Source organism: Notamacropus eugenii, chromosome 5 (genome assembly GCF_028372415.1).
Source record: "Notamacropus eugenii isolate mMacEug1 chromosome 5, mMacEug1.pri_v2, whole genome shotgun sequence".
Taxonomy (NCBI): Eukaryota; Metazoa; Chordata; class Mammalia; order Diprotodontia; family Macropodidae; genus Notamacropus; species Notamacropus eugenii.
Genome location: NC_092876.1, coordinates 456046273 through 456070832, shown reverse-complemented (window position 1 = coordinate 456070832; position 24560 = coordinate 456046273). Strand labels below are relative to the sequence as shown.

General features: G+C 39.0%; 1 protein-coding gene across 1 annotated transcript in view; it reads right to left on the bottom strand.

The window, feature by feature from the left end:
- Positions 1–7477: 7477 nt before the first annotated feature.
- The window catches only part of SMPX (small muscle protein X-linked), an 89712-nt gene continuing 72629 nt past the window's right edge, over positions 7478–24560 (bottom strand). Inside the window, exon 5 of the mRNA XM_072615288.1 lies at positions 7478–10829. The gene's annotated coding sequence lies outside the window, so the exon portion shown is untranslated. The remainder of the gene's footprint in view (positions 10830–24560) is intronic.

Here is a 24560-nt window from a genome sequence, read left to right as displayed (position 1 = left end):
AATAAAAGACAGCTAGAAGCCTGTAGGTAGAGAAAGGGTCCCTCCAGAAAAGTCATTGTGAGTTCAGGTTACCAAGTCAAAAGTTTGATAGTAAAACCAGTCATTTGCAGTTTAATCAGCGTCTTCCCATCTCGCAACTCCAGGAATTTTCACTAGCATGAAATGCTCTGCCTCCACATCTCCACCCTTTGGCTCCCCCACCTTTCTTCAAGTTCCAGATAAAACCATACCTTCTACAGGGATCTTTTTCTTATTCCCCTTAATTATAATGTCTTTCCTCTAATAATGATTTCCAATTTATTCCATATATCTTGTTCGGAGATAGCTGTTTGCATGTGGTCTCCTCCATTAGACAGAATTCCAAAAGAGCTTGAACTGTCTTTTGCCTTTCTTTGTATCCCAGCACTTAAGGCAATGGAGAGCCACATAGTAGTGACATTTCTTAACTGACTAATAGAACGAAAACTAGAAAGAACACTGGAAAGAATTATATCGTATGTGACAATCAACTCCAAATGCAAACATGACCTAGATATAAAAGGTTGCATTATAAACAAATTTGAAGGAGAGGGAAGGAGATGAGGAGAGCTCAGTCAAGGGACTAAGAGGATCAAGGGAGATAACATGTATGATTGTGACTACATAAAATTAAAAAGTTGTTGCACAAACAAAATTAATGCAGCTAAATTTAGGAGAAAACCAGTTACTGGGGAAGCATCTTTCTAGCAAATTTTTCTGTGATATGATATCCAAAATATATAGGAATCTCATTGAAATACATTTGAATAAGAATTATTTCCCAGTAGATAAGTTAACAAAGGAGATGAGTAGGCAGTTCTCAAAAGGAGAAATGCAAGATATGAATAATATTGTAGAAAAAATGCTCCAAATCACTAATAGAGAAATGAAAATTAAAATAATTCTAAAGTTCCTCATATCCACCCAATTGACTAAGATGACAAAAACCAAAAATTACAATTGTGCAGAGGCTAGCCTGTTGTGGGAAGACACCCTCATTCTTGGTAGAGCTATGAATTTGTCCAGGCATTCTGGAAAGAAATTTAAAACTATCTCAAAAAAGTCACTAAAGCAAACAATGCCATTACTGAGTATATACCTCAAAAAGACCAAAAAAAGAGGAAAAAGAAACATATGTACAAAAATATTTATGCAACATTTTAATTGTACCTGAAACACTGGAAATTAAGAGAGTACCCATCAATTTCAGAATGGTCAAAATATATATGATATATGAATGCAATGGATTATTATGGTGCAAGAAAAATGATGAGATTGATTCAGGGACTTACATGAACTAACGAAGACTGAAGTGATGAGAGAAATTATTTTCTATTATATTAATAACCAGTTATTAAATTAGGAGTAATATTTTTTTCTCTCTATTTCCTCATTCAGGAACCAGTTTCTATAACTCAGTTTCTGAAGGAAATTTCTGGTAGATGAGATTACCCATATCTGCTGGGAATATGGTCCTTGATCTTGGGCAGAACCCAACCTAACCAAAAGATCTTACTTTTGTTTAGTCAACAGAATCTTATCTAAGTGAATTCCAGCTCCAAAGTGTTAAATGTTAAGTCTATGCCCTTGCACTTCCCTCCTGCCCCCAAATTAGAGTTTAGGGTAACCCAATTCATGAAGGAAAAAAAACGCACCAGAGTTGTCTGGGTAGAGATGGATTCCTTTGTTCAGATTGCTGGAGATAGCTGAGTCTCATAGATCTAGCCATGTTTCCAGCAGGAGAAGATGAATGCTTTCAGCTCAGCTCCTCATTTGAAAATTCAGCTCCTCATTTGAAAGTCCACCTCCTCATTAATTGTTCACCAGTCAAGGCTGATTTTCACCTGTTGGGATATTCCCTTTTCTAAAAGTATATTAAGGCGTTCAGTATCTCCATAACATATCTTTGGCTGTCAAGAGAGATCGATGATCATTAATCTATTGATTATTAGCTAGCCTTTTTAATAATTTGATTATTAGTTAACCAGAAACTATTTCTTAGGACTTTCATTCTTACAGTTGTCATGGTAATTTAAATGGGAAAATCTTTCCCATTCATTAATAGGCGTATGTGCCCTGCTTAAATCACATGGAAGCCTAAGTTACATGTGGTGGGAGGAGCTTGCTGAACAGGTGGAAGAGGGAAAGGGGAGCAGAGCTGGGAGGAAGTTGATCAGGCTAGTCAGAACTGGGAAAGACAGAGCAAGCAGACAGCTAGACTCATGAGTATTTCTTTGTTTGTGGGAGGGAGGAGGCAGGTAAGGGAGGCTTGGGAATGGCTTTGCCCCCTGCAGTGATAATGTGTATTGACTTCTTGGCTACTATGACTGATTTGATTTTCTGGTTTTGAGATTTGGCTTTCTGGTGTCTGAATAAATGTTTTTATTCTGCCTTCTATTTAGAGAGTCTATTATACCTTGCAATTGAAAACTATGCTGGCATATTCATAGTCACCACCAGTGCTGTGAATATTGCAATATAGTAGTGAGAAGAACACAGAAAACCATATAATAAATGAATAATCTTTATGCTTGAAGAACTCTGATCAATGCAATAAGCAACCATGACTCCAAGGGGCTGATGATGAAGAGAGCTACCCACTTCAAAACAGAGGTGATCAACCCACTCAGGGTGCCAAAAGAGACGTTCCTTTTTAGACATCGTCAACAGATGGATATATTTTGCTTGATGAATATATTATATCTTTTACAAGGCATATTTTTTTAAATTGGTGGGGTGATTTTGATGAATAGAGCACAATTAAAAGATAGTAGTGCCATAAAATTGGGAAAAAATAAAGAAAAGAGTGTAATTGAAGAATTTTTTTTCATGCAAGGAAAAGGAAGATCAGGGGGAAATAGAGAGCAGGACAGAGTTGAAGCTGATGTTTTTAAAAATAAGGTTGGTTAATAGAGATGTGCAGTTTCATATATGAGGTTCTTTTTTCTGTCATTCTCCAAATATTCAAATGCCCGTGTTTGTTCGTGATTGTCAAGCGGAGAACGTTTAAAAAAAAAAAAGACCATCAAGAATCTGACTAAGATGAGGAACCAAAAAATAAGGGGAAGAGGAGAGAAGAGGAGAAGTAGAAAAAAAGACATTCAAGTCTATAAGAAGAGAGGACACTGTAGCTTTCGACGTGATGAGCGAGGCTGGGCTCTGAAGTCCACACAATTGGGCTCTTCTCACTTCTAGTTCAGTATGGGCAGACATAACCTGGTTCACCCCAAGAGAGAATGACTTCTGTCTCCTTAGACTTCTGGTAGCATCTGGCACTTAGCTTATTGTACTGATTTGCACACATCCCTTCTTCCCCAGTTAGAATTTCTTCTCCTTGAGAGCACTGTTTTCTGTCCCTGTTTTCTTAACACCTAACATGATGCCTGCCCTGCAACAATGTTCATTGTACTGAGTTGTATTTCATCCTTATGTTCTCTTTGGGCCAAGCCATTTGTGACCAGGAAAAGGTGATAAAATAATGATAGTCCTAAAGCTACTCAGACAGGTAGGTGGGTGGGTAGATAGATAGATAGATAGATAGATAGATAGATAGATAGATAGATAGATAGATAGACAGACAGACAGACAGACAGACAGACAGACAGACAGACAGACAGACAGACAGACAGACAGATAGATAGATAGATAGATAGATAGATAGATAGATAGATAGATAGATAGGTGATAGATAGATATATGATAGATAAATAGACAGACAGGCAGATAGATGATAAATAGACAGACAGACAGGTAGATGACAGATAGATAGATAGATAGATAGATAGATAGATAGATAGAGAGAGACAGACAGACAGATAGATGGGTGGATGCATGGTTGGAGAGATATTTTCTTTTACACCCTGCAGGAACCAGACAAACATTTGTCTGTTTAATTGAAGACATCAGTGAAGGTCACTTCTGTGATCTGAAACCTGGGGCAACAGAAACTGGACTGAGATCAAAATCTGGTGATTAACAAAGGACATAGTGGAAAACTCCTGGCCACTACTGACAACCACTTTCTGTAACTACCTAACTGGGGTGAATTTAAAAAAGCAAATATGCCTTGAACTGACTCCAGTCTCTCTCCCACTAAACCATCTCCTTTAATTTTCCAATCATATGATCTCACATACCTCACTGTAATCATAACCTTTCTGTAAGCTCACATCCAGTAACCAAAATAATTTTTGAAATAGAAAAGCAAAGCATAGAAATCAACATGGTACATGGAAAGGAAAACTCCTTCAGGAGTCAGAGAAGCCTGTGTTCAGATCTCAGTTCCACCATGGTAATGCACATTACTTCTCTGTCCCTTAATTTCTTCATTTGTAAAATGAGGACCTACATCAAAGGAATGTCATGGGGATAAAATGAAATAATGCATGTAAAGTACTCTGCAAACCTTAAAGAACTTTATAAAATATGAGCTATTGTTATCATCGGAATAGATGGCAAAGATTTTTGACCATTCCTAAGCATCGCCTACTCAAGGTCTTCATCTAACTCGCTGTTAGTGCTAAATCAATATTAAGGAGTTAATAACCTTAACAACAGCAACAATAATTAACATTTATACAGAACATACATGTGTCAGGCATTAGGGGAAGCACTTTACAAACTCTGTCTCATTTGATACTCACAACCCTGGGAAGTAGGTAAAATTATCCCATTTTATAATTTAAAAAACTGAGGTAAATAAAGGTTAAGAGCCTTGTCCAACGAGATATTGCAAAATAAATTCTAAGACCAGATTTGAATTCAGGTCTCACTGACTCCAAGCTTAGTGTTCTATCCACTGTGGCACCTAGTTAATATTAGATAATCTAAAGTTCTCATATGAGATAAAGTACACTAAACACTTTGTAAACCTTGAAGTACTATAAAAATTCTGCTGTTGCCGCTGTCTTCTTTCTACTACAAATCCCATGAATCCACTTAGATTCAATCTTCCTATTCTCAACTATCCTGAAATTTTCTTTCCCCCTTCAGATCTATACATCCAATGAGAATGTTGCTCTTTCTATAAAGGGGATAGTAACAAATAGAAATTGTACTGCAACGCCTTTGTATGAGTTTTCAGATGAAGGAAAAAGCCTTTTTTTGTCCTGAATCTACAATATAGCAATCAGGGAACAGAAGTAGCAATAATAATTTTAAAAAGAATTTTGTTACTTGATATTTCATTTTCCCTCTATTCAATGACATCACTATTTTTTACTAGAAAAATCAAATACTGGGAGATCCCATCCCGGACAGTGATAAAGGATTCCATCTGGTATTGATAAACTTGAAGCTGAAAGTGTCTCAGGCCTTGAGATGGTAACTTGAGTGAAGTATTTTTTCTTACTTTGACAAAAGCCTTTAGGTAAAAATATTGTCATGGTTATAATTTAATTCTCTCTCTCGAAATCTTTTTTTATAATGGTTATGCATTTATTTAGACAGCATGATGACTTCAGTACAGGATCTATGCGAGTTGAGTCATTTCCTTAGAGGGGAAAAACAATTTTCCATTCATGAGCAGAAGGGGCTTTCTCGCCTCTCAAGGTGCATAGGTGATTCATGAGGAAAGCAAACATACATTATTGGTTCCCCAAATGCATATAACTACATCCTCTATCCATGAGAAGCAAGGAGGCGTTGTCAATTTCCTATCAGAATCTCCTTTGGTCCATGCTAATTTCATACATTTGATACCAGAGTAAAATCTCTAAGGAGCATCAATTACTAACTTAAATACAGTTTCTATATAAAAATAGATAGCGAAGTATAGCTGTAACAGTGTGGCATTTAAAAGACTCAGTTCTCATTGCACCATCTGCATTTCCCTTAAGTCTAAATGAATCAGATTCTCCTTATAATCTAGGGCCTCCATACCTAATCTTGTAGGGAAAGAATTCAAGGCTAGGAGATTCCAAGAAGTGTGGGAGAAATCTTCCATGTCATCATAGATCTAAAGACAGAAGGGTCATCCAAAGTCATGTAATTCAAGCTCATCATTTTGCAAGTCCAAATTTCCTCAACTGACTTCTACAAGATGACCTAAGTATACCAATTGCCTCTCTGGAAAGGACATGAATGAAACACATAGATATTCTTTTCAACTGTTTGAAGGTAGTGATTAAAATTAAAGCTATATATGGGTACTTATTGTCACAGATACTCATTAAGTGTTGGAGTAAAAATATTAAAATAATAAAGACAGCATTAGCTAATACTTAAGTAGTGTTCTGAGGTTTTGAAAATGCTTTAAAAGGTTATTTTATTTGTTCCTCCTGGCAACTTTGTGAGATAGGTGTTCTTATCATCTCCATTTTACAGGTGAGAACTGAGGCAGAGAGAAGTGAAGTGACTTGCCTACAGTCACAAAATTCCGTCTGAGGCAAGATTTTATCTCAGGTCTTCCTAATCACCACATCAAGTCATTGGGCCATCTAAATATGTTCTTTAACCCTAGATAGCCACACGTGAAATATTAGGGGCAATTTACAATAAGGAAATTTTTAAAATAATTTTTGAGGTAGTGCTGTTGAGCCTTCCCTATGTTTCTTTGTGGTGTTGTTTTTTTAAACTTTACAAAAAGAGTCTTTCCAGACCTTTCATACTGTTATACTACAATGTATTTTTTTCATTTCACTTTGACCATTATCATAATGTGGAGTTTAAATTTGGATCTCATCTTTTTTTTTTTAAGGGGAAGCTTTTATTTAAAAATATATGTGTTATTTGAAAAACATCAAAAGGTTCATTGTTGAGCATAGAATCTGATGTTATGGTGCAATATAATTTTAAACGGGATATGAAATAATACCCAATGTTATACTTTCCTTTCTAAAACCAGAAACATTCCAGATTTCTCTTTCACTTGATTTCATGTCGATCACTTGTACTTTGGGCTTTTTCCTACATTTTCCCAAGACCTTCATAGCAAGTGGCTAAATACTTGTGGGTAACAGAAATAGAAATGGGGGCAAAACCCTAATGTGTGTATATATATACTACATATATATGCTCCATATATATTTCCAGAAGCTATTTTGGAGTGAAATGTGAACGCGATATGACTCCTCTGATAGGACTTGATGGATCTTGTCCTTTCATTGTTAAATGAATTTTAATCAAATAAAGCACACGAATATTAAGCAACTTACAAAACCCATTTGAATTATCCTAATACTGGTTAGTATCATGTTGCAAATCTGACTCGGCCACTTATGTTAACAGATGGGGATTCTTTTAAATAACTTTAAACCAAAATCCAGTTCCTAAACTGAACATGCATAATAACTGAAGAATATAATTCTTCAATACAATTAAATAATATGAACTATGACTGGGGCTAACTGATGATATTATGATAATTAATTAGCATGAATACAACAAGACAATTAAGGTAGGGTTTTTTTTTTAAGATGATGAGATCTTTTGTAAGAATATTTAATAGAAATAAAAGCTGTTACAGTTTTAGTTCAGATTTATTGGACTGAAGAGGAAAACATAGCTGATATTGCTTCACTAACCTTAAGCTGTATAACAGAACCCATGGAGAATTATTTTACATCAATAATTAGCTTGAAGTCTGATATTGAAAATGTTAAGAATTAGATTGATGAAAAGAAAGTAGAGGTTCTTTCATTCTTTATACCCTCTATATCCCTAGCACTTAGCATCTAGCACTGTTACCTCAAACACAGTAGGCATTTAATGAATGCTTGTTGATGAACTGTTCTGTTGATGGGCATGAAACCCAATTCATTAAGAGAATTATCTAGAGACATTCTATGCAATGTTATTCTTTCCAACTTTGGAAACCAGTCGTAATTATAACATATAACAAATATGAAGTGACTGTCTTACATACATGTTAGATTCTTAAAAGCTCATGTTAATTTTTAGGATCACATAAAATTTGAAAACAAAAAGAAGCAACTTCCAAATTCACAACTGTTCATCCCAAGAAAGGTTATAGCTTCCCCTATGTAATGTGAAACAAACAAGAGAATTTGTAACCTCCAGGAGCCTTACCCATTGAAATCTCTCCACTACATAGGAAATTTGCCTGACCCCTGTCAGTGAGATAGCCAGGCTTTGAGAGAGTCACAAATAATCATTTACTAGATTATAAACTCCTTGATGTCAGAGAGTATGTGTTATGTCATCTTTGCATCTCTAGTATCTGTTAGTGTTCTTTGCCCTCACCATGGCAGGGGCTTATAATTGCTGGTGGGCATCTCTATTGATTTGTTTTTTGTTTGGGGAAATTAGGTGTACCCAAAAAATGATAATTACTTAGTCTTACTCAGTGTCTTGATTATATGGAAACATAATATTTCATCTACATTTGCACTTTCCATTTTTATGTTTGTAAATGCCATGCTTTATTTTGTAATCTGCAACTCAAAGTCCATTTGCATAAGTGTAATGGTAAATTAAATGGGAAGATCTTTCCCATTCATTAATAGGATCATGTGACCTGCTTAAATTACATGGAAGCCGAAGTCATATGTGGTAGAAGGAGCTTGCTGAATGGGTGGAACAGGAAGAGTGGAGCAGAACTGGGAGAAAGTTGGTGAGAATGGTTAAGGGTAGAGGAGAGAGAGTACATAGGCAGGCACAGCTAGTCCTGTGAGTATTTGCTTGTAAGGAGCAGGGAAGAGCTTCAAAATGGCTTTGTCCTCTGCAGTCCTAATGTGTATTGACTTCTTGGTTACTATGATGGACTTAGCTTTCTGAGGTTGGGATTTGGTTTTCTGGGGTCTGATTAAATGTTTTTCTTCTGCCTTCTATATGGAGAGTCTGTTATACTTTGTGATTCAGGACTATACCAGCATATTCATAGTCACCATCAGCACTATGACTATTGCCTTGGCAATGCAATAAGACTGTCCTTATTAGTGGATATTGATTACTCAATGCCCCTGCCTACATGAGGAGCAGAGTTGACAAGAACTTCAGAGAGAAAGAGAAAAGACATATGGTTCCAGATTCTATTTAGGCCCCTAAAGAGAGAGAAAGACTGTGGGAGTGATCCATACCTCAACCATGTTCGTATTCCCAGCTTATTACACTAGAGACTTTCCAAAGGGACTTTCCCCTGAAGAGAAATCTGGGACTCTTGGATGATCTGAGATATCTGGCTCCCAATGAGAGAGCTCATTCATTTTATGTATTGTCTGCTACATTCTTAGCTGTGTACCTTCTCTGATCCCTATTTGCAATTGGCTTGGATAAATGAATTTATTTACTTTTTACTGTATGTATTCATTTGGTGGGAAGGGAGTCAAGCCTTGGATTAAAAAGCTTGGGGCATCACTTCCTTCTTCAGGATTTGTGACTAAAAGCTCAGGTTAAAGTTAAAAATTATTTCCCCTAAACTTAAATAACTGAGAGGTGGGGGAATGTGGATTGATTTAATTAATAATGAGGTGAATGTAGTGGTCAGCCTCTCATCGTAATCTTCTGCTTCTCCTCCTGGCAAGAATCAAAGTCTCCCCTGGAGAAGGGTAGATGGAAAAGGCTAAAGAGATAACATATTCATGTCTCACTGCAAACCAAATCTAGACAGACTCATGTAGACATGTATAAACCTACATGAACACCATACTGTATCCCTTTACAATTGGAAGCAGGCTACATGAAGAAGTAGATACTTTAACGTCCAAGTTAGCTACTACCACTAACCAACTGCAGCCTACCTGAATTTTCAGTAAAGGCATTATTTTGTCCAAGTAGTCAGAGCACATAAATGAGTAACTCCGCAAGATCTAATTGCTTGTTCAGTGTTACCATTTAGTAACTGACTATTTCCAACTGGAATTTGAGTGGGCATGGATCAGTCGGTAATTGTAATCAATCAGTCACATAAGGATTTCCAGTTTTACAGCCTACTACTAAAAGACAGTACTACTACTGAAAGACAAATTGGATTGCCTTATCTGAATGTTGCAGTGGAAAGATAACTAGATTTGGAGACAGAGGATAGATATGGGTTCAAATTCCAACCTGGACCTTGCTAGCTGTATGACCTTGGGAATGTCTCATAATTTCTCTTGACCTCAGTTTTCTCTTTCGTAAAATGAAAGGGATTATCCTAGGTGACCTCTAAGTTTCTTCCAGCTCTAGGTCTATGATCCTTAATAAATCATTATCCCATTTTCATTCTAAATATCTTTCCTTTTAGAAAGCTATCAACTGAATTGTCAGCTCCTCAGGTCAATGTTAACGTTTTTGTCTCGTCAAATGTGGCCCCCTTGATTAACATGAAAAATGAGGTGCATTGTCTACTCTCTAATATTTCTATTCCATTATTTCAGCTTGAGAAGTATGATGACAGTATACCAGATTAACTGGGTCTTGATTAACATTCTATATTTATTTGACATTTATTTTAGCTCATAAAAAGTTTTATTGATGTAGTTATACAAGTGCGAGAACTAATATTCATTTTATTTCCTTTAAATATAGTTAAAATATCATGAGAAATTGTTGATATGATTTCCAATGAGGATGAATATGATTTAACATTCTGGGTTTTCATTCATCAGATCATAACTTGTTTTAAAACAACCCCTCCCCTGCCCCCAAACAGGTTTTGCCTGGATACTTTTCTCTGCAGGTGACATAAGCATATTTTAAATTAAGAAAGGCGGCCAACAGGAAAGAGAAGATATAAATGTATAAATAGAATGTTTCTTCTGGAGTCTCTGGTATTCAGGAAGCTCGTAATCTTCATACAAATATATAAAATATTTTAGTGATCTACATTCATTGGAATCCTTTCTTTTTCTCCTTAAGTCTTCAGTCAGGCCCTGCAAAAGAAAAAACCAAACAACTTCTTTTTAGTTTCCGCAAGTTATTTTAGAAGAAAGTTCATAAAAAAATCAGGTCAGAAACAACAAGAAACTGAAGCTCCAGCTTTCCTAGAACGTAACATCCCCTCAACTCCAATACAAAGTGAACTCCAACGGGAAGGTTTGCATCATCAGTATCTATCCAGGTAACTAAATAGATTGCAGATAATGGAATGATTTAAAACTCAGAGTTTTTACTTGCATAAAATAAATAAATGTGTGAAAAAGGATTCCATGTGGGTAATTACAGAGGATAATCCTCACTTGTGTCTCAGGAATAGGATAGGGACTGTTTAAAAATAAAAGAGTGACCCAGAGCACCGAGGAGGTTGTGGCTTAATGAGGGTCACATGGTCACTATGTGTCAAAGGCAATACTTGAACCTGGGATTTCCTAGCTGCAAGACTGTCTTTTTATCCACTCTGCAACTGCTGCTTCATAGGAAGTCACACAAAAATATCTGAAATGATCTTTCTGATACAACTTTGATGACTGCTGATGGAATAGGGTCCTTCCCACACCTTCAATCCAAGAAGATGCTTGATCGCATCACTAGTCTAAAGATTGTCATGCTAAAAGATGCTGCCCATCTCTAAAGAAAAAACTGGTAGAGCCTAGATGCAGATCTAAGATACTTTGCTCTCGTTATTTCTCTTTTTTTTGTCTGTTTTCTTTCACAGCATGTCTTACATGGAAATGTTTTTTGCATGACTACCCATATATAATCTATATCAAAATTTTTCTTCTCAATGGGGATAAGGGGATGGAAAGAGAGAGCTTGGAACTCAAAATTTGAAAAAAAGAACGTTAGATTTTTTACATGTAATTGAGAAAAAATAAAATATCAAATTACAAAATAAAAATATTGTCATGCTTTGCAAAAAGTTAATCTCTATTTCATTCATCAGTCAGGATTGCACTAAGAAGGCTATATAATATACTCAATATCTTCTCACCTTATTGTCACTGGCTGAAGAAGAATGAAAAGTAAGCCAATCAGAGAGACCATTAAAGCCCCAAACGATCATCCTGGTCAGTATGGGAACATAGACAATGAGCAGGTACCCAAAGGCTGTTGTTCAAGGTGGAGTTTGAAGCATGAACAGAAAGGCCCACTGCCATAGCTGGGCCCAAGCTGGCCTATTGCGCACTTGGATTCCTTGGGCAAAATATGGACGGTAGCTCTAAAGCAAAAGGGCCCAGAGCTCTATGTGTTACTCACTAATATGGTAGCAATCCCCCTAGATTTGGAGTTAGGCACCCTTGCTTTGGGGTCCTGCGTCTGCCACAGGCCAGCTTTGGGACTTGCCCTCATAGTGGGAACATGTCCCTTTTAGTCTCAGTTTTCTCATGCAAAAATGAAAGACTTGGACAAGACCAGGAGGTGTTAACCATTTTGGAGTCATGGACCCCTTTTGCAGTTAGGCAAAGCCTATACGTTCCAGAGAAAAGTGTTTTTAAATATATAAGACAGCAGACATGAGATTATAAAGAAAACTAATTGTATCAAAATACAGTTGTCAATATTTTTTCTACAGCTCACACACCCCAGGTTAAAAACCACTGAACTAGGGAATCTCTAAGGCAGGGGTGGGTAATCTGTGGCCTTGAGGCTACATGAGGCCCTCTAGGTCCTCAAGAGCAGCCCTTTCACTGAATCCATACTTCACAGAACAAATCCATATTCCCCACCCCTGCTTTAAGGTATCTTTCATGTCTGTAATCCTTGATTATACAAACCTATGAAGAGAATCTTTCTTGAACTACCTATCTTATAGGGAAGTGTGAGGATAAAAGGAGATCATGCATGTAAAATACCACGTAACATAAAGGCAGCTCAGTGTAGTGGATAGACTGCCACTGAGGCAGAAAGACCTCAGTCTAAGAAGCGCCTCTGACACGAGGTGTATAATGCTGAGTAATTCACTTAGCATCTCAACTCTTAGAGACTACACAAATACACGCACACACACATCAGAAAAGTTGCCCATCTATATTGGGTGTTCCCCACAGTTTATAATAATGATGAAGTCACAGGTACAAACAACAAACTATGTATGATATGGCCTCATAGTAGTGTGTAGGCTACTTCAGAGCAGGGATCATATTGTTTATTTCTGTGTTTGGGGTGTTTCTTATACAGAATGATTGTTAAATAAATGTTTCAGTGTGCCTCCAAACACCGAAGGACTAAGTTCAAGCTGTCGATTCATCAGTCAACTAGCATTGATTACAAATCTAATTTGTGCCAGGCACCGATCTGAGCCCACAGGTAGAAAGCCTCCAGAAAGAAAATCTTGGCAGTATTGATTCCTTTGTACAACTGGAAACAGACCCTTCAATACCAGTCCTCCTGGGGAAATCCTGCCACGGACTCCAGTCCTCACGTTTTGGTAGCTTCATTTCACCAGAAATCGTCCATCTTCAGTCCAAGCAAGCCATGTTCTAGAAACAAGTGTTCCTCCATGTGTAATATAGATATATTTTGTCTTTATAATTCCTAAGAAAATTTCTGAACAGATATTATCTCCATCATTCCAGTCTATGCTAGGAATGAAGATATTCTGCATCCAGGACAGTGGGTCCCCACTCTTTAAAGTCATGCCCAGACAGACCAGAACATCATCACGATCAACTCACCAATAAAATATGCTAGAGCTGATATGCCATTACCTCCTCAACGTCTGTATCCTGTCTTTTGCCCTAGTGATGCTGCACATGTGGTCAGTGTGCAAGCAACAATATTTGCTGCTAAGGTGACCTACTTAGCAGTATCTGGCAAACATCTCTCCCTTTCCTTCCCTGCTTCCTTTCTCTCCACCCCATCATTTTTCTCCTCTCTCTTTCCCCATCCCTTCTTTCCTCCATCTTTCTGCCTCTGTCTCTCTATCTCTCTTTCCCTTCCTCCTTTCCTCCTCTCCGTCTCCCTCTCCCTCTCTGTCCTTTCCTCCCTCCTTCTCTCTGTTTCTGGTATTCTGTCTCTCTCCCTCCTCCCCTCTTTGTCCTGTAACAGTAAGCACCCCAGCATACACAGGAGGGCCTGCTGCACAGGTTCTTAGATCTGCTTTTCTAGGAAAAGCAAACTCAAAAGGGGTAAACAATCTTACTTAATCAAGCACATATATGATTCACTTAAGTTCAAGGGGAAAAGTCAACACCCTGAAATTCAGAGAAAATACAAGAAGAAATCACAAGCAGAAATTACAGACAGAAAGACCCACAGACAAGGCTTCCAATTGTCTGACCACAGACAATACATACATCGTTACCAGAGACAGAAGCACCAACATCTGGATTTTCAAAGCCAAGGGCCTCTTTAATAACTACCCAGAGTCTCTCAGGCCTAATTACACAAACACTCTTCCAGTGATTTGTGCCCCAAAGCAAAACCTCACCTCAGAGTATATGTACATTTTTCAGAGCTTGAGGGCAAGACCTTGGTGACCCAGTGCTTCATTAGCAATTAACAAAAAGTGTGGGCCTTCATATAAAACAAGCCTCCCCAATCAAACTGCCCTGAATAGCCCCACCTGAGGTCTGTTAATGGGTGGGGAAAATTTTTAACTCCAATTACATATCCTCTCTCTCCTTCCCTCCTTCTTTCTTTCTCTGTCTCTGTCTCCGGAAAATACGACCCAAGCAGCTTTTTTGACAATGAGGTGCCCACTGCTCCACTGATCATCAGCAGAAGCAATTTCTTTTAGGTTGGATTTGCAGGATGTTTATGAGTGATCCCTGGACAGGGAAATACTACCCAGAAAACCAGCTGTTCAATCTTTCCTGCAAAAGGGAGAAACTGCAAATGAATTCTTCCTAAAAAGAATACTATCCATTGTCTATGTTCCCTAGCTCTGTTAACACACAGTTATACTGGGTGACTATAAAAACAGCAGGACCAGTAATGAGAGACAGCTAATTGTAGTGGGTGGAGAGCTGTTGGAGCCTAGAAGATGAGTTCAAAGCCTGATTCTGATCCACATGGGCTGTGTGACCCTGGACAAGTCACCTAACTTCTCAGTTCCTGAAGCAACTCTATAAAACTATGGGCTGTAGAACAAGTGCTGATCTTCACTGGGAGAAAGAGTTTCCTCAGTAGGAGTTCTCTATATCAATGAAATCAGTTTCAGTACAAATAATAATGATAAAAGGAATAATTGATGTTTATGTAGCATTCCTAAGGTTTGCCTACTGCTCCCTTCCTCATTTGAACCTCACCATAACCCTGTGAAATTGAGTCTATAAGTATTATTATGCCCATTTTCTCAATAAAGAAACTGAGTCACCCAACAAATTGGCATCAGAGGTGGGATTTGAGCTCACATCTTTGCTCACTCTGGATCCAACAGTCACACCATGACATACTACATAGATCCTTCTAAAATTCATATGCTATCTCTGCATTGCTGTATTTTCCATTGGAACATTAATCTGTGCAACCATATGTAAAAAAGAATACAGGAAGACGGTAGCGTCCATGGATCACTGTGTCAAATGAAGATTTCTGCACGTTATGCCTTCCCTTGCCTGAAGCATTATTATTATTGCTCGTCTCTGGGATCTCTTTTAGAACAGGAGAACGTTAGCTGTGCTCCCTCCGGAATATTGAAGGGAGACTAGGGAAAGGAGCAGTTAAAAAAGGAATGGTCTTGGAGTCAGATCAGGGCTTAAAGCCCAGATCCCATAATTAATGGCTGAGTGCATGTTGATGGGCTAGTCCCCTAACCTCCCTGTTAACTCCCTGAGTCTTATTTGCCTCATCTAAAAAATAAAAATGCACTGCCTACCTGATTGGATTATGAAGGGACAAGTGTTTTGTACTGCAATAGTTTCAGCAAAGAACTGTAGAAACCTTCATGCAGTTGACTACTAAGTACACTTGGATTCAGACACTACATGATAGCCCCATAACTAGTGTGGGGCAGCCAGGGCTTTGTCCCTAGGGAATGAAATGTAAAAGGTTCTGGAACAATCTGATTAATAAAAATAATTAGGTAAAATAAGAAGCTACATTTCTTTTACCTAAGATGAGATCCTTTCTGTCTCTTCCTAGTTCCCCCTACAATCTTTGAACATGCTGTGAAGTTTATTCCAGAAGTCAGAATTGTTAGTTGTAAGTCTAAGATGGGCTGCAGCTTCCAGAAATGTAGACAGAACTTTGCTCTCAATTCAAATGCCCCAAGAGATGCCCAAGAGATCTTTGTGTCTGAGATTTTTGCATACTCTTACAATAGCTTACTTATTCCTTCTGCCTTTACCCCACGTACCAAGGAGGATAAGATGATGCTCAACATTTGCCCCTTGCCAACCTTGAAAGAGACAACACATGAGCTAAAGAAAGACGGACAGTCCTAGGCTCAGAACTCTAGTTTTGACCGATCTCATTGAAAAGGGAAGAACTTGAAATGGAGATCTAAAATTGTCCCATCCCGTAAGCCACACTTGTTGTTTGAGTGCGAGCGCATTTAAGCAGAAAGCTCTTTCCTCATGTGCCCTTTAGGAAGGCAGCTTTACTGCAGGGGCCACAGCTGTCAGATTCTTGTGTGCATGCTATTCTGTTTTGGAATGGCATGTACAGACATATGGGGAAATCCAAGGTATTCTGCTAATGGCATTTGACCCATGCACTAAAACCCTAAACACACAGAGATTCGACGTCTGAGCCATACTTGGGATATCTGCATTTTGCTGACGACGAGAGGATGTGTTGAATATTTCTCCTTGTGCCGATATCTCCCCGTTAGTCCAGGCTGAAAAGCATGTGATGTTTATTTCTTGCCACGATCCATTTATAGATGTGTTACTCACTGCCCACAGTCCCCCATGCATCAATTTAGGAAATGTGGATCACTCCAGGCCCTTGCTTTCATTCGGCACTTTGACCAGACACCCGGCTAGCTCTACACCGCAGTTGTTCATTTCATACATAGTGTTAAATCACAAACCTAGAAACCCAGGCGAGTTTGAAAAATCAGTGGAAAGGAAGCACCGCATGCCCTCTGGTGCTGCTTTCAGGAACTGTGTACTAGCTCATGTAACTGAGCAAACTGGCCAAGACTGAGCCTTCAGAAATTAGCCAAGTGCAGGAGTACCTTAGACAGTGGATAAAATTGCTTCTCAAGATAGCCTAAATTCAGCTAAACACCTTACCTTGGGATCTGTGAACTACTTTGTTTGTACATTTTAATGGTTATTCCAATATAATCAGTTTCCTTTATGATCCTATGTGTTTCATTTTAAGTATTTGAAAATATTATTCTAAGAACATATCTATAACTTTCAGTGAACTGCCAGTGGGGCCCATCACACACACACACACACGTGCACATACACATATGTACATACTGTTAAGTACTCCTGATGTGGTGTGTACAAAGAGCTGTGCTGGAGTCTGGGGAGACAGAATTGAAGAAGCACACAGTTCTTGACCTCAAAGAAATAACCAATTTAATAGTGAGTTTAAGCAGCAGCTAGATGGTTCAGTGAATACGGTGCCCAGAGTCTGGAGCCAAGAAGACTCATCTTCCTGAGTTCAAATCTGGCCTCAGACATCAACTGTGTGACCCTGGGCAAGTCTCTTAACCATGTTTGCCTCAGTTTCCTCTTTTATAAAATAAGCTGAAGAAAGAAATAGCCAACTACTTTAGTGTCTTTGCCAAGAAAATCCCAAATAGGGTCATAAAGACTCAGGTATGACTGAAATGACTGAACACCAACAAAGGGGACTCAGGAGGGTCACAAGCAAAGATTCGCACACAATAGGAATGTAATGAGGGGCAAAGGAAAGGTCCAGACAAAGTGCTCTGAGGTAATTTGAGGAAGTGATTGCATTCATCTCAGGGGAACAGGGAGAAGATTATATAGGGAGAATAAGACCTGGCCTTTAACAAATAAACCCAGGGAATGTGACTGCTATTAATAGCTGTCATGCCTAGAGAACATGGCGTCACAAGATTGAGAACTAGAGAGGACTTTAGAGGTCATCTAGTCCAGGGGTTTGTCACTGAAGTGTCCCAAGATAGATTTCAGGGGTCCAGGAACATGGATGGGAAAATCTTTATTTTCATCTATGTTATCTGTTATCTTTATTTTCTCTACCCTCTAACTGATATTTAACATTTCTTTCCATTTATTTAAACATATTATTCTGAGGACATCCATGGGCCTCCACAGATACCAAAGGGGCCAAAGTCACACAAAAAGGCTAAGAACTCCAATCCAGCTCAACCAGTGCAGAAGAGGAAATTAAGGCCCAGAGGTCCTGTGACTTGCCTAAGCTGCACAGGAGAAAAGTCATAGACCTGAGACACAACCCTAGATCTTCTGATAAACCCAGGACTCTGGATACCACTCTGGGTTGTAATGTGCCTTAAGGGACCTCATTCTATTGACTTCTGGCTACTTGGGTTACAATTTTAAATTTCAATCCTGCATTCCCAATCATTGGAGAAGAGTACACTTCTTATTTCACTACTGAAAACATTCAAGACCCACTTCTAGGACCAATCTGTAGAGACTTGCTTGTGTCTCTCCCAACCTGACAATGAAGCCCCAGTAAGGGAACATATTCTCACATGTCTCAGACAGTTAAGGTTCTAAGCCATTTCCCACCCAGTTCATTAAGGAAGATAAAGATGTTGGCACAGTGCATAGAATGCCAAGTCTGGAGTTGAGAAGACTCATTTTCTGAGTTCAAATTTGGCCGCAGACATTTATTAGATGTGACCCTGGGCAAGTCACTTAACCCTGTTTGCTTCAGTTTCATCATCTGTAAATGAGCTAGAGAAGGGATCTTTGCCAAGAGAACTGCAAATGGGAAAGGCAGACACAACTGAAAAATGACTGACTGACAAAAGATGTTGCATGAGGCAGCATCTTCTATTGTGGGGTTGAATGGGTACATCAGAATACCTCTAAGGTCCCTTCCAACTCTGTATTATTCTACCATCCTAAGTAGAATGTGGCATAAGTCATTGCAATATAGTCGATGAAGGGCCAGACTCCGGAGTCAGAAAGATCTGACTTCAGTTCCAGGCTCTGACAGTTTTTAGCATGTGACCATGAGCAAGTTACTTACTTTCTCCAGGTCTCAAACTCTTCATCTGTAAAATGGGCATAAGAAAAACTTAAAGCCCTTAACTCACAGGATTGTTGTGAGACCCAAATGAGCTCTTGTATGCAAAGCTTTTTGCAAACTTAAAAGTGTTATATGAATGTCAAAATGTCAGGGGCAGCTGGGTGACCCAGTGGATAGAGCACCAGGGCTGAAGTCAAAAGGACCTGAGTTCAAATACGGCTTCAGATACTTTTTAGCTGTGTGACTCTGGGCAAGTCACTTAACCCTCTTTGCCTCAATGAATTGGAGAAGGAAATGGCAAACCACTCCAGCATCTTTGCCAAGAGAACCCCAAATGGGGTCACAAAGAGTCAGCCGTGACCGTACAACAAAAATGTCAAACAGTAAGTGTTCTAGATCCATCCCTGACACTTACTCATCTTTTAAAAGTTAGTTCACCTTTCTGTCCTTCAGTGCCTTTATTGTTAACTGGCTTCAGGGAGAAGCAATAGATGATCCTTAAGGTCCTCTCAGGTGACCCCTTCACTGTACTCTCTTTCAGGAATAAAATCCTAAGGTAAACTCAATAGTCTCACGACTTAAAGTGGCCATTCCAGATGGAATCTTACAGTCCCCATCACTGCCTGCTTTACACTGGTATATGTTGTGTGGGGCTGCTGGGATCCTTATATCTGTGACCCACCCCCTAGAACTACAATAGAAGTGAAAGACTTCCTATACAAGCCCCATGGTGTTCCTAGAGTTCATGCCTCCCATCTCTCTGCCTGCTTCTATCTGATGTTGACTTCATACCCCCATGTAATGGACAATAAAGCACAGACCACGGACATGCTGCTCTAAAGCTGTCCACGCCCCAGGATGGCATCACATCCTCGTTTGCTGTTCAGTCATTTTCATTCACATCTGACTCTGGGTTTTCTTAAAAAAGATAGTGGAGTGATTTGATATTTTATTCTCTAACTCCTTTTATAGATGAGAAAACTGAGGCAAACATGTTTCAGTGGCTTACTCAGGGTAAGGATGAAGACTGGAAAGGTAAGAACTGGGCCAAAACTCTAAATTCAAATATAATTGTGATAAAGACTTGACCATTCTTGTGGTAACCTACCAGAAAACAAAACAAAACAGAAGAAACAAACAGTTTGCCCACAGACCCATTCCTACGGAGTTTTGCATTCCATTCTCATAGGATTTAGAGCTGGCAGGAACTTTAAGAGTAACATAATTCAATTCCCAAATTTTACAAACTGAAGCCCAGAGAGGACAATTAACTTATCAAACAACCAATTCGTAAGACAACCTGGGCTCCTGAATCCCATGCAAATCCCTTCTCTCTAGCACACTGCCTTCCTTAAAACAAACTGATGCAAATATACCATACACACAATTCTATTCAACAATAAATTGTTTAAATGTTTATTCCATTCCAAATATGTATTATGTGTCTTCTTCCTACAAAGCACAAAGCATTATCTTTGTGGATACAAAGAAAAAATAAAATTGTACTTTCTTTCAAATGGCTTGCATTCTCCTATGGGGACATAATGTGTAGAGAAATAAGAAAAGAGAAGGAAATTAAAGGAGAGAGAAGAAATCACAACTGAGAGGGTTAGAGAAGGCCACAGAGGAGATGATAGCCATACTGAGTCTGGATGAGAAGATCTGGATTCTGAAAGAAAAAAATAGGAGTATTTTAACGCTAAAGGGACCAAAATTTAACAATAACTTGAAGAACCAAGCAAATTTTTTACATCAATTGACTTCTCTAGGCCTTTTAGTCATTATGGAAGGTGGCTTCTGCAAATGCTCAGAGATGAGAGATAGAATGTCAAATTCAGGGACCAGCTAGTGGCTCAGTTTAATGGGAAGTCAAAGTATATGAAGGGGAGTATTTTGAAGTGAGGCTGGAAAGGTAGGTAGGATCCAAACTACGTAGGACATTAAATGCTAGGCTGAAGAATTTACATTTTGTGCTAAAGGTAATGGAAAGCCACTAAAGATTTTTGAGTGACCTTTACAGAACTAAGACATGTCAGTCAATCAATAAGCATTGATTTGGACAGATGTGTAGAGGATGCACCAGAGAAGGGAGATATTGAAAACAAAGAGGCTATTACCATTGTCCAAGTCCAAAGGGATGATACACTGGACTAGGGTGATAGTTACGTAAATGAGAGAGGGAGAAAGATACTAGAAATGCTATGGAGGTAGAATCACCAGTTCTGGATAATTGATTGAATTTTGAGCAGGTGGAAGAAGGCTTGAGAAGGTAGTAGTAACCACAACAAGAAAGAAAGAAAGGAAGAAAGAAAGAAAGAAAGAAAGAAAGAAAGAAAGAAAGAAAGAAAGAAAGAGAGAAAGAGAGAAAGAAAGAAAGAAAAAGAAAGAAAAGTAGGGAGGGAGGGAGAGAGAAAGAGAGAAAGAAAGACTTAGGAGAGGAGGAGTTATATGTGGGGAAGAGGAGGGGATCCACTTTAGACTTACTGAGTCTCAATATAGACTTGTGGGGCTCAGTGTGGTAGGGGGAATACTCATGCCTACATGACTAGGGCATACAGATATAGACACATAGCAGGCATCTATTTTTTGTGATTTTTTTTTTTTTTTTGGTGAAGCAAAACTAGAGTTTGAGAGAGAAGTGATATGTTGTTGTTCAGTCCTTTTCAGTCATGTCCAACACGACCCCATGTGGGGATTTCTTGACAAAGACACTAGGTGATTTACCATTTCTTTCTCCAGCTTATTTGTACAGATGAGGAAAACTGAGGCAAGCAGGGTTAAGTGACTTGCCTGTTGTCACATGGCTAATAAGTGTCTGGGGCTAGATTTGACCTCAGGAAGATGAGTATTCCTGACTCCAGTCTCAGAACTCTATCCACTGCACCACCCAGCTGCCCAAGAAGAATGTCTGTTCTTCTCAAAGACAAAAAGCAGAGGAAGGCGTGGTCAGCATTATGAAAAGAGAAGTCAAAGAAAATGAAGGCTGAGATCCTTCTCAAGTCTGCTTCATCCTACTATCAGGACCACTTTATAAGGCTGGAACCTTAACATAATGATTTTCTCAGCCACCTGGAAGTGTTAGCTTTCTCCTTCCTTGGTTTAGTCCCTATAGTTAGCAGCACCAGAAATATTGTTCTACCTTACTCTTCCATAGAACTTATATACAAATTTTGCTTTTTACAGATGTTTCTCTTTCAGTTCTGTTCATTCAAAACCCTCTCATTAACATTCATATTTCATTTCTTTACACCTTTCCTCACTTGTTTAAAGCTTCTATAATAGGGTCCACTAAGCAGTCTCAGGAGTATAGTGTATGTGTGTGTGTGCGTGTGTGTGCGTGTGTGTGTGTGTGTGTGTGTGGTTGGGGGAAAGATGGCCAAGGGTAGCCAAGACTACTCCCCATGCTCTCCATTATTGACTGCCAAACTCTTGCAATCTCCTCAGGACACTTGCCACACAGTACAAGTAAATGCTCATAATGGGTTCCAGCTTCAGAAGAAATGTCAGTTCCAAAGGAAGTTTAAAAAAAAAGATTTATTTTTTTAAAAATATATTGGTGTCCCCAGGTTATTGATCTCTGTGACAGTGGTATTTATATATTTATATAAAACTTCATGGGTCAGAAAACAACACCCTTACAACCATCCCAAAAGATAGTTAGTCCCTCTTGACCACTCTTCTTCCCAATCACATTGAACCCCACAAGTCTATCCCCCCAACACCACCCCCCCTATATATATATATATATATATATGACTGGAGTAAAAGGTAAAGTACTTTCTGACTCTGGTGCCAGGCCTAGAGGCCTGTGGGCTACCCGAGTCTTTTTACCTCACCTCCCGAGGTCTTTGGTTGGCCAAACCGGATGCTCGTATGAGAGAAAGGACGTTCCAGAGTTGAACAAGGGTTGAGCTTTATTTCAGGGTCTCGGTTACAAGTGCAGGGGATTTCTTCCTTAGGAGGGATAGAAGAATCTCCCAAGGAGGCAAAGATCTTACAATAAGAGATTGGAAGTAGAAGTACAAGCGGGGAGAGAGGGGGAGGGGAGAGAAGGAGAAGAGGAAAAGCGGAGCCTTGTGTCCTCTTTGGCTCCTCACGTGCTAAGAGAGCTTTCAGGCTTCCCTGATCCTACTTAACTCTCCAGCAGCATAGTTTGCATCTAAATACCGTGCTGTTAGGTAACTAGGTGTGCTCCAATCTGGGACATCTCGAGGGCGGGGAGATCTCTCTCCCATCACGTTTCTCATGGGAAGAGGCGGAAATACACGAGATAGCTTGGTTCACCTCGATTCCCAGCCGTTTCCTGGGGGGGTCTCGTGAGAGCTCTAAGATTTAGAAGTTCCCACCTTTACATGCCCGAGACTGTCCACACGGAATTGAGCTTCCAACCCCAACACTCTGGCTACCTACCTATTAATCTATGTCCTCCCCTCCCCTAGGATGAACAATTCAACATCCACACATCAATGCAGTTTCATAATCAAGAAAATTGCACAAAATGGAGCAAAAGAGGACCTTAATCCTTAACCCCAATATGCCATGACAGCTGAGAAAATCCAATATTGATTTTGTGTTTTAGATTTGATTCCATTCTGTGATGTATTCTACAACTGCCTCAATCACGTTTTTTCTCTAATTTAAGCTCAGAAGTTCGTGAGTCTAGAAGTTCAGCTTTCCTCTCTGAGTTAAGTTTAACAAATTAAATTTCCCTATAAATGACTTTAATTGAAAGAAAACCATTGTCTTTGTGCCAGGAGCTGCCCTGATACAATTAAAAGAAATTTGTCTTTAAAGGGTGCAGATGGATGCCAGGGAGTCTGGTTTATTATCTCTGCACCACTGACCGTCCTTCAAGAAAGGCTGGTCTCTTGCTGTTATGACACTAACTGGCTTTTGGGATGTGTATAGCATTCTCCATCATGAGTCTTTTGGAACTGTCCTGGATCATTGTACTACTGAGAACAGCTATGTCTACCACAGCAGATCATTGCACAATGTTGTTGTTACTATGTACAGTGTTCATAGGTGGACATCACCAGTGAACTTTCCATTCAACAAGATGGAGAGGGGTTGTTGCTAGACCTTCATTCCTGACTTCCATCTAATCATATTGTTTTTCTGTGATGTATCCTATTTATTCTCTTGTACATCCCAAAACTAGACGGAGAGGCTGGTAAGCCCTACTTTGTGGTCTTTTAGCTGACTGAAGAGCTGAAAGAACCATTTTATTGGTAATTGTCAGCCATGCCAATAAATTGAAAATACTCAAAATTTTGTGCCTTAGTTTACCTTAATTTAATTTATAATACAGCCTTAGGAGTAACTTAGGTGTCGTGGAGAGAATCTGTTCTCCTACTCACCAGTCCATCAAAATTCTCTGGGGATTTGGTTTGGTGCATCAGGGAGGAAGAAAGGTAAATCTAGATGTTATTTGTCCAAAGGTCAGTCAAGTTGTGCATATCCTTTGATACAGCAAAACCACCACCAAAGAAATCACAAAAAAGAGGAAAGGATCTAAATGTACAAAAAAGTATTTATAACAGCCCCTTTTGTGGTGGCAAAGAATTAGAAACTAAGGAAATGCCCATCAATTGGGGAATGACTGAACAAGTTGT